This window comes from Arachis ipaensis, chromosome B05 (genome assembly GCF_000816755.2).
Source record: "Arachis ipaensis cultivar K30076 chromosome B05, Araip1.1, whole genome shotgun sequence".
Taxonomy (NCBI): Eukaryota; Viridiplantae; Streptophyta; class Magnoliopsida; order Fabales; family Fabaceae; genus Arachis; species Arachis ipaensis.
The window spans coordinates 56,758,885-56,771,187 of record NC_029789.2 but is presented as its reverse complement, the minus strand read 5'-3'; positions in this window follow the sequence as shown (position 1 = coordinate 56,771,187).

Below are 12,303 nucleotides of genomic sequence, written 5' to 3'. Positions count from 1 at the left end.
TTAGAAGTCCTATCCTAGTTATCCTTATAAATGGTGATGAGAATTGAGTCTTAATCCCACTTAGTTAGCCTTTACTAAAGCAAAGGAAGGTCAAGTGGACCAATTAGTTTGATCCTCAGGTCCTAGTCAATTCCTAAGAAAGGACTAGAGTTATTGGAGTTTAATTCAACTTAGCAAAAATAACAATTATCAGTCACGATGAGTTTGACAACTCAAGAGTTACCAATTAATCAACTAAAGCCAAAAGGAAGAAAATATAAATTATTAATAGAAATAATTGAAAGCAATCATAATTCTGAAATACCTCAAATTATATTAAATAGAAAACCAAATCTAAAAATGAATGGTTCATAAGCCAAATTGGCAACAAAAGTAATTAAAAGAAAGTTATAAAAGATTTGAAAGAAAAAGAGAAATATAAAGCAAAAGGAATATTGAACCTAATAAAGAGTCGGAATACTAAATTGAAATAACAAGAAATCCTAATCCTAAAACCTAAGAGAGAGAGGAGAGAACCCCTCTCTCTAAAAACTAGATCTAAACTATGAAAAGTGAATAATTTGAGAGCTTTCCATGAATGGATGCATTCCTTCACTTTATAACCTCTAATCTGTGTCTTCTGGACTTAGATCTGGGCCAAAAAGGGATTCAGAAATCGCTGGGAGCATTTTCTGTAATTTCTGGTGCATGGCGTCTGTCACGCGTCCGCGTGGGTCACGCGGTCGCGTCATCTGGAGTTTTCTTTGTCATGCGTTCGCTTCGGTCATGCGTCCGCGTCATCTGTGTTCTGCTCATAGTGCGCGTCCGCATTAGTCACGCGTTTGCGTCACTGTCTTTTCGCACTGGGCATGTGGCCGCGTCGTCCATGCATTCGCGTCGCTGCCAGTTTCTTCAAAAACTCTATTTTGTGCTTTCCTTCCATTTTTGTATGTTTCCTTTCCATCCTTTAAGTCATTCCTACCTTAGAAGATCTGAAACTTCTCAACACACAAATCACGGCATCGAATGGTAATAAAGGGTGATTAAAAATAAATAATTTCAAAGCATAGGAAGCATGTATTTCACATATATCACATAATAAGGAAGGGAAAGTAAAACCATGCAATTTACATGAATAAGTGGGTGAAGGATTGAATAAATCTCTTGAATTCAGCACAATATATATCATAAAATATGGGTTTATCAGGGCCCCACCTCTACCTGAAAAATTCAGTTACAACTCCTCATTAGTGATCAAGAATTGCTTCATATTCCTCTAGTTAAATGGCATTTAATGTGTGTCTCTTGGACACCAGACTTAGATTCATTGCATATAGTAATTGGTCTCATGATTGAACTTTATTGTATACATTATGAGTGGAATAAAATTAATTTCTTCATACTCTTCCACTTCCATTTCATATGTATATAATAAAGTGGCCGTTTTATGCACCTACCAACCTACTAATTGCCTTCAGACATAAATCAATTGGGTTGTATACATGGATCTCTTATGGTGGTGGCTATACCAAACTTAAATTTGGGCTTACTCTTAGGATTATTTCAGTTGTTTTGATGTAAGCTCAAATTAATTGGGTTAGTGGCCACACCAAACTTAGCTCCTTAGCTAGTTTCTCAACCCAATTAACAACATCATATAGTACTTTCAGCAAGTTAGAGAAACTTTTAAAGTTCAAATTAAAGAAACTACTAACTAAACAACTAACAACTAAGACTAAAAAACAAACAACATAAGCTAATCTAAGAAGCTTGAAATTGAAAGGATATGAGTGTTGGGGTGCCTCCCAACTAGCGCTTCATTAACGTCACTAACTTGACGATTCTTCCTCTTCAGTTGAGGTTATAGTTCAATCTTTGCTCATCCAATGAGTCCCCCAAGTAGTGCTTAAGTCTGTGGCCAGTGATAGTGAAAGTTCTCTTTTTTTGTCATCCATGAGCTACACATGACCATAAGGAGAAGCCATGATGATTGTAAATGGTCCAGACCATCATGATTTTAGCTTCCCTGGGAAAAATTTGAGCCTTGAGTTGTACAATAGCACCTTTTGACCTTCTACAAACTCTCTTCTTGTCAGCTTTTGATCATGCCATTTCTTTGTTTTCTCCTTATAAATCTTGGCATTTTCATAAGCTTGAGATCTGAATTCATCTAACTTATTGAGCTGCAGCAATCTTCTTTCCCCAGTAGCTTGATTATCAAAGTTCAACATCTTTAGAGCCCAAAATGCTCTATGTTCAAGCTTCACTACAAGCTTTTCCAAACATTAATTGGTAAGGAGACATGCCAATAGGTGTCTTAAAAGCTGTTCTATAAGCCCACAATGCATCATCTAGCTTCTTGGACCAATCTTTTCTTGAGCTCCCAACAGTCTTCTCAAGGATTCTCTTGAGCTCTCTATTTGAAATTTCAGCTTGACCATTGGTTTATGGATGGTATGGGGTTGCTACCTTGTGCTTAACACCATATTTGAGGAGGAGTGTTTCAACTTGCTTGTTGCAAAAGTGAGTTCCCCCATCACTTATAAGAGCTCCTGTAACCCCAAACCGGCTAAATATGTTCTTCCTCAATAAATTAATCACCACTTTGTTGTCATTTATTGACGTTGCTATAACCTCTACCCATTTGAACACATAGTCCACAGCCACCAATATCTATTTGTTTGAGTATGAAGGTGGGAATGGTCCCATAAAATCAATCCCCCAAACATCAAACAACTCCAACTCCATGATGAATCTTTGTGGCATTTCATTCTTCTTGGGTAAGTTGCCAGCTCTTTGACACTCGTTGCACCTTGTCACAAATTTCTTTGCATCTTTGAATATTGTAGGCCAAAAGAATCCACATTACAATACCTTGGCTACAGTCCTTTCTCCACTAAAATGTTCTCCATATATGGATCCATGGCAATACCAGAGAACCTTTTGTCCTTCCTCATAAGAGATGCATCTTCTTAGAATCCCATCAGCACACCTCTTGAAGAGGTAAGGCTCATCCAAAATGTAATGCTTGGCATCATTGATGAGCTTCCTTTTCAAGTGCTTGTTGATGTTGGAAGGTAGCTCTCCAATGACCTTGAAGTTGGCTATGTCTGCAAACCATGGGGCCTCTTGAATCATCATCAGTTGCTAATCTGGGAAGCATTCATTCACCCCAGGGCTATGTGCTTCATTCTCCTCATGTGGTATCCTTGATAGGTGGTCAGCCACCTTATTTTTTGCTCTACTTCTATCCTTGATTTCAATGTTAAATTCTTGGAGTAATAGGATCCATCTTATCAATCTAAGCTTGGACTCTTGCTTGGTTAACAAGTACTTAAGAGCTATATGGTTAGTAAACACAATGACTTTAGAACCAATGAGATAAGATTTAAATTTATCAAATGTAAAAACTATAGCAAGAAGTTCTTTTTCTGTGGTAGTGTAGTTCCTTTGGGATTCATTAAGAACCTTGCTAGCATAATAGATGACATGCACTAGCTTGTCTCTCCTTTGTCCTAAGACAGCACCAATAGCAAAGTCTGATGCATCACAGATCAATTCAAAAGGTAAGTCCCAGCTAGGTGGTGCTATAATAGGTGCAGAGGTGAGCTTACTTTTAAGCTCATCAAAAGCTTGCTACATTCACTATCAAAGATAAATGGTACATTGGAGACAAGCAAGTTACTTAAAGATTTGGCAATCTTTAAAAAGTCTCTAATGAACCGTCTATAAAACCCAGCATGTCCCAAAAAACTCCTAATTGCTTTGACATTGCAAGGTGGGGGTAATTTTTCAATCACTTCCACCTTGGCTTTATCTACCTCTATGCTTTTCTTAGAGATTTTGTGGCCAAGGACTACCCCTTCCGTGACCATAAAATGGCACTTTTTCCAATTCAAAGCTAGATTAGTTTCTTGGCATCTCTTAAGCACCAAGGCAAGATGGTGTAAACAATTTGGAAAGGAGTCACCAAACACTGAAAAATCATCCATGAAAACCTCAATAAACCTCTCAATCATATCAGAAAATATGGATAGCATGCACTTTTGGAATTTGGCAGGTGCATTGCACAAACCAAAGGGCATGCATCTATAAGAAAAAACACCATAAGGGCAAGGGAAAGAAGTCTTCTCTTGGTCTATAGGGTACACTACAATCTGGTTGTAGCCTTAGTATCCATCCAAGAAATAGTAGTACTTATGTCTGGCAAGTCTCTCCAACATTTGATCTATGAATGGTAGGGGAAATGGTCCTTCCTTGTGGCTTCATTGAGCTTTCTATAGTCTATACACATTCGCCATCCAGTCACTGTTTGTAAAACCAGGTTAATGAATGGCTAATTAACCCATAAATGAGAATTTATTCTAGAAAGCCAAAAATGTGATTTTTATGGCTTAATATGATAGAGGAGATTAAGACGAGAATTTCGATACCAATTTTGTAGAAATCGGCCCAAGATTGGACCGAACGGGCCAAACCGGGCCAACCGGACCCATATTGGGCCCTTGGCCCAACTAAACTAAATCTAAAACCCTAATTTTCAGCACTCTTTCTCCTTACTTAACACTCATTCATGCTAAAAATGAAGGCACAAGGGGGAAGAACACTCTCTCAAAGTTCTACCCTTGTTTGATCTTCAAACCACCATAACTTTTGATCTAAAGCTCCAATTGCCGCACCGTTGGTAGCCACGCATTTCTTGCGAAGAGCTCTACAAAACCCACGACTTTATTCTTGAGGTAAGCCATGATTTGATCTCAGTTCTTCATCCCTTAATTTCGAATTTCATGGAGAAAAGTGTTGAGATTTTGGGCTCTTTGATGTTATAGAACCCAACTCTCATGAAGGAGAAGATTAATCTTGTTTCCATGAATCTTGGGTGTGGTAAGATTCTCAACTTTGGTGGAATTTGTTGTTCTATGATGTTTGTGTATTGAGTTGTTGTGTTTGAGTATGATAATTGTGGCTTAGGTAGTGTGTATGTGAATATTGAAGCTTGATTGAGATTTTGGAAAGTTTCAAAAAGGGCTTTGGTGTGATAAAAATCTGTTCTTGGAGGTGTTGAGACCTTGTGAGCTTGTGAAAAAGTGATTTGGAAGTGCTCCGGTTGAGCAGAGGAAATCGGCTAAGATATGGTCTAGGTTTCCTGTATCTAAAATGTAATGTGGTGTGAAAACTTAGGCTAGAGGCCTTAAGATAGGACTTGATTGTTGGTGTTGTTGAATGGTTGAGATACGTTGTGTGTTCATATATGTGATTATGAATATTGATGTCTTGATGGTATGATGCATGAGAGTTATGCATGTTTTGATATATACTTGATGATTGGTTAAGGTTGAACTTATGAGTAAAACCATGTTGATGGTGGGGGTATTATTAATTGGATGTAATGATGGTTGATTGGATATGGTGTTGTTGGAAATTGGGATGAGAAAGAGTATATGACATGATAATGTGTTTGATATTGACCTATTTGATTGAGATGGATTAAAATCGTGGGATGGTGATTTTATGAATTTGATAAGAATGTTAATGTATGAGCTAAGGAGGCTTGATTTGATTTTTGGTATGTTTTCGTTGATTTTAAAAAGGGTTGGAATTGGGTTGTTTTGAAAATGGCACATTGTGGTTTTGTATGAAAATGTGGTTTTTGGGCATAATTTGATGGAGCATAACTTGGACTCCAGATCCCCGTTTTATGCCTAAATTGTTTAGAAATGAAATTGGATCCAGGATGTTTATGCCGTTCGAAGAACGGGTGAAAAATGATTTAAAATGGAGAAGTTATGCCAGTCAGAAGATTGAGGTTTGAAACTGTGAATTCTGCAGCTTTTTAACTTAGAAAATATTTTTGGCAGAAAGCACCCCCACGCGTAGGCGTGGCCAATGCGCACGCGTCATTTTCAAAGTTTCACTACCCACACATGCGCGTGGCCCATGCGTACGCGTCGATGAGCTAAATGAGTTGCCCAGCCAAAATTCCCGAGAGTTGTGCCTAAGTTGTGCTGGCTTTGTGCCTGGAGCACAAAACGCACACACGCGTACGCGTGGCTGACGCGTAGCATCACTTGGCTTTTCTCCTATCCACACGTGCGCGTGGAGGGACGTGTACGCATTGCTGTATCTTGATGCATTCCACGCGTGCGGGTGGGCGACGTGCACGCGTGACCCTGTTTTCATTCCAAAGTTGATTTTTGAGTTTTCAAAGCCAAATTTCATACTTCTAAGCCTCCGATCTCACCCCTTTTTGTCTTAAATTATTATGATATACCTAGCAATAAGAAAGGAGCTAGGGGATGTGGTAACTTGTGAATGAAGAAAGGGGAGAATTTATGATCAATGATGATCATAGATGATTATATGAGATACGGAGGATGGCGGTGGAAGTGCTTAATGTGCCATGAGCCGAAGGGCTGTATTTGTTAATAAAATGGCTGGTTCTGGATTGAACTATGAGTCGGATGGCTGAGTTATTTCTAAGTTACGGCGGAGCCATTATTGATTTATGGCTGAATATGATTGCATATATGCGTATTGAATGAAATGTGAATGTTGCACTTCCACCATCTAAGATACGAGTTTTCTTGGGAGAAAGCAGTGGCTAGCCACCATGTGCTCTAGGTGGAGACTCGATACTCTGCTGACCCTATGTCGTAAGTATGGCCGAATACTGGGAAAGTTCCGTATGAGCTCATCCCCGTGAATATACACCAGTGAGGGTGTTGGATATGAATTATGATTTATGTTGAGTATAACTCGAGTTGGGGATGCACGACAGAGGGACAGTCCAATAGTTAGCTACCAGGACTTGTCGCGTTGGCTATATAACCGACAGATGATATCATCAGACATAGGGACAGGCAATCATCATATGCATACTATGTGAATTGTTTGGAATTGCCTTATTGATTGCATATTATCTACTAATTGCCAAAATGTCATACCTGCTTCCTATCTGTATATTTTCTTGTCTGATATAACTATGTCTGCCATATTATATTACTGCTGGTGATAGGGAGGTCTGCAGGATTTGGAAAGGGAAGTATTAGTTAGACTGAAGATATTTAGTCAGTTGCCATTTATGGTTTAGTCTGTTTATAAGCTTTGATTTATCTAGTGGAAGTTCTAGGATTGCCTTCGGCTTTCCCAGGACATTACATGTTAGATTTGTGGGTACTGTTACCATATTGAGAACCTCTGGTTCTCACCCATATGGATTTTGTGGTTTTCAGATGCAGGACGTGAGGCTTATCACTGAGGCATGCTGGAGACTTCTGGATAAGCGAAGATCTTTGCTTCTTGGGACTTTACTTTGGTTTTATATAGATAGTTATTATCTCCATTAAATAATGTATATACATACTGTTTTGACTCTTCTTAGAGGTTGTTTTTGGAGAACAGGTTTTGATAGTTTGTCCTTGGGGTTTTCCCTTGGGTTTCCTTACTTTACATATATGTATGTACTCTTATGCTTGGATCGGTTATCTTTGTAACCGGATCTTGAGTTTTGGATATTTGTGTTTTTGGCACTCTTTGTATATGGTTTCACGTTATACTACTCTTTATCTGTTTCGGTATGTTATCGATCGGAGTGTTGCGATTTTCTATTTAACGGTTTTGTCTTACCCCTTTTCTTCAAAGTCTCCTAGTTATAAACATTCTTCACAATACTATATGTACTAAATTTAACTTTTAGAGGTCGTAATATCTCGCCATCTTGGTCTTATGACTTAAGCATAAGACTCTGTGTGGTAGGGTGTTACATTATGGTATCAGAGCAGTTCGTTCCTATAGAGCATGAGGGACAGACTGACTATGCTTCTATGCACTCTTTGTATGTGTGTTATGTGCTATTAGGATATCTAATTGAAATAACTGGCATAAACGTTCATAAGCATGCATTTGGGACTTTGAAGCACTAGACTTCCGATATTGAGACTGATCAACTTAATATCAATTGTTTGGTGTGTATAGGAACCAAATGGCGCCTCGTGGACGCGGTCGAGGTCGCGGGAGAGGTCATACTAGTGCTCGTGCGCCGGGGGTTGACTGATAAACCGCTATTTTACGATTTATTTTTTATTGAATTGAGCAGATTTTATCCCTTATTCTCACACTTATGCATATAAATTACGTGTTTTACATTTTCCTTGCCAATTATGTGATATAGTTGAAAACATGTTTCCTAGGACTTTAAATTGTCAGTTTTAAATACCCTTTATTACCATTCGATAACGTGCTGCATTTTGCAGAAAGCGCTGGGGGCGATTTCTGGGCTCCTTTTGCCAGTTCCAAGCCCAAAAATACATAATAGAGGCTGTAGAGTGAGGGAATCATTCTTGGAGACAACATTCATGCACATAATTTTAGGTTTTAGATGTAGTTTTCTAGAGAGAGAGGCTCTCTCATCTCTCAAGGTTTTAGGGTTCTTTGGTTTAGCTATTTTCAATTTCAGATTTCTACTCTACTTTAATTTAGTTTCTCTTCTACTCTTATTTATTCTAGCAGTTTAGTTTCTCTTCTCTTGGTGATTTATTTATTTATCCACTTTAGTTTATGAATTCTCATGTTAGATTTGATTTTCCATTTAATGCAATTTGAGGTATTTCATATTTATGATTGCTTTCTTCAATCTGTGTTATTGATGCTTGCAATTGGTTGTTTGGATTTTATCATCTCTTATTACTTTTCTATGCTTTTATGTTGTGCCTTCCAAGTGTTTGATAAAATGCTTGGGAGGGTTTTAAATTAGATTTTTATATTCTTAGCTTAAATTGATTAATTGGAGACTCTTGAATTATCAAAGGTCTTTTATTGATTGGTGATTGAGACTTGCTAGTTGGTTTAAGCTTTATTAACGCTAGTCTTTGACTAGGACTTGTGAACTTAAGCTAACTTTACTCACTTGACTTTCCATCATTGTTAGAGGTTAACTAAGTGAAAGCAAGAGATAATTACCATCACAATTGATTATGATAATGGGGATAGGAATTCTAATTATCAATCCTTGCTAGGACTTTTCTTAATTATTAGTTTATTTCTTTGTTATTTACATTCCTTGTTCCACATTTCAAAAACCCAAAAAGATACAATCCCAAAACCAATAGTAACATACTTCCCTGCAATTCCTTGAGAGATGACCTGAGGTTTAATACTTCATTTATTTTTATTGGGTTTGCTTAAGTGACAAAAGAATTAAATTTCATTGAGGTTTAATTGTCGGTTTAGATCTATACTAGCAACGCGATTATTTTTGTGAAATTCTTTACCGACGATTTTTTCCCCATCAATTTTTGGTGCCGTTGCCGAGGAATTGCAAATGTGTGCCTTTTTATTGGTTATTGTGAATATTGTGAATAATTTTTCTTTTTCATTTTTTTGTTAGTTCTTTCTAGTCTTAAGAGTTTATTCTCATTATTTTCTTGTTAGTTTTTATTTTTGCTTTCTTTTGTTACTATGAATTGATGAGGGAAAAAAAGATTCCACACAAACTCACCGGCAAGTGTACTGGGTCGCATCAAGTAGTAATAACTCACGAGAGTGAGGTCGATCCCACAGGGATTGATGGATCAATCAACTTTAGTGAGGTGATTAGTTTAGTCAAGCTAACAGTGGTGAATTGGGTAAAACTGAAGCAGCTGAAAGTAAATTGCAATGAAGATAAAGTGCAGAAGGTAAATTGGCAGAAACTTAAAGAATAAGAAAAGTAAAGTGCAGCAATTGTAAAGGGAATTGGGTACTGGGAAATTAAAGAAAGCAATGAATCAGAACTCAAAATAATTGCAGAAGAATTAAATTGCATGAAAAGTAAATTCAGATTACAGCAAACTCAAATGTAAAGTTGCAGAAAGTAAATTTGTAGAAGAGGATTATCAGAAACTGAAATTGCATAAGCCAAATTGAATTCAATACTGAAATGTAAAAGTGTAGAAAAATAAAAGTATTTCAAGAGAATCTTCTATTCTACTCCTACTCCTACTCCTATTGCTGCCTACTACTACTGCAGCCTACTATCCGTCCCATTCCTAACAGAACTAAAGCCTTTTTATAGGCATTCCTAAATTACAAATGAAATTCAAATTGAACATCAATTACAATTAAATGCCAAATTCCTATTCTAGATGATCCTTGTGCCTTTGAGTGATGTCAATTGGCCTCTGTTTACTTTTGTGTGTTAATGGGCTTGGAATCAGCTTTAATTGAGCAGAGATTCACTTCCAGGAGAACGGAGCATTTTCAAATTGAGCGCAGTGTTTATTCACCCACGCGTACGCATCCCTCACGCTTGCGCATGGTTTTGCATTTTCCAGGCCTCAGCGCCAGCCATGCGTGCGCGTGCTTCTTCCGAGGTTCTCCATCGACGCGTGCGCGTCAAGCACGCGTGCGCGTCTATTGCAAAACTTTGCCTTCAAATTTGAATATGCCCAAAAATGCTGGCTTACTGAATGTAGTGATCTCTTTTGAAAATGAGCACCAAACACTTCCACGCGTACGCGTCATGCATGCGTGCCCGTGGTTCTTCGAAAATTGCCCCTGACACGTAAGCGTACCATGCGTGTGCACGTCGCTTACTGAGCGTGGCGTTCTTACTTATTTTGTGCTTTCTGCCTCTTTTTTTCTCCATCTTTTCACTTGTCATCAACCAAATAGATACATCAAAACCTTGGCATAATCATCAATTCTTGCATCATTCATATTACTAACCAAATCTTGCAAGAAATCTAATGAAAATACATAAAATTATCAATGTTTGATTGATTCAAGACAAGCATGAAATTCTCACTCAACACTTATTTTTTGCCTAAAACTGGATGAAAACCAAATAAAAACTAATGAAATAGGCTTGTGAAACTAGCCTAAGATGACTTATCATCACAACACCAAACTTAAATCTTGCTTGTCCCCAAGCAAGCAGTAAAGCATAAGGAAAATTAATGGAAGCAGCGAAGTGTATAAGCCCTTTATTGGAAGACATTGAATACTGATTGATGGGGTTTTCATGCATGCTATCTTATAGATTTTTATTCTGTGATTGAGACATCAACACTCCGTTGGATCCTTACATAAATAACACAAAAAATGAGACTTGTTACTGCTTGGTCCTTAGTTTTTCTTGTTCTCTTTCTTGGCTGAGATTTATTGCTTGCTGAGGCTTAATGCTATGTGGTAAGGCAGCTTTTTAGAGTAAGATTTCAGCCAGCATTCCTGTCCCAGTTGGTTCAAGATGCTAGGTGTTGAAACACCCCTATGGGCTTACTTTCTCAAGCCTCTCCTTTAGCATACACACATCACAGGAATTTAGCTTGTTTTGTCCTTTGGAAATTGATACCCAGCACCTCTTCGGGTCACAAAATGCTTTGTATCAAAGTAGCTCTTGATGGTGGACTTTCGGTTGGCAATCCCGGGTTAGTTAACCCAAGCTGCCGGGTGATGAAGCACCCCTTAGAACCTAGTTATCCAAGCTTATCTTTGTGCAAGAACATCACAGGCATATATCTAAATCTCAAGCCATTAGTGCCCAGCCATGTTTATTTCTTTCTATTTCTTTCTCTTGCATTTTCTTTCTTTTATTTTGGACCTTTTTCATTTGTCAAATCTCATGAAATGCAACTCAAGTTCATATCACAAAGTTATGCCAACATTCAGCCTTATTTATAAATCAACTAATGAACCAGCACATACCACCACATAACCTCATTCTATCTCATATCATACCAGACTTTTACTCTTTCTCTATTTCACAGTTATTTTCTTTTATTCAAGCATGAGGAATAAAGCATATAATTTTAAGCAAGATGAGGTGCTAAAAACATCTAAACTAGCAAGCCACTACAGCATGAAAACAAACAAACTAACAAACAGTAAATAAATCTAAGAAGACACTGCTCATCAGGGGACATTTGCACTTTCAAGTCAGTCAGAGAACAATACAACCTCTTGGAGTCCATTTATTTCCTCTGTGTCATTATCATTATTGGGTTCCATGTCCTTCCTTTGTTCATCCACATGATGATGTATCTTTCCTTCCAAAAGCTTAAATGACTTTCTACAAAAGATATTGAAAGTTTCTTGTTCCCCAAGCGCTTGAGAAACAGTTAGCATGCATGTATGATTGTGATTTTCTTAACCTAAGTTGGTGTGGGAACACCAAACTTAGTTCCTTGCCTACTTCTATATGCAGCAAAATGAATACATACATGAAACATCAAGTTCTTTTTATTAAGAAAGTAGACTATGAACTAGAAAACAAATATAAACTAGAAAACAAAATAAAAACTAGAAACATTACAATTATTAAGTAGTTTCTCTGATTGTTTGGAGCCG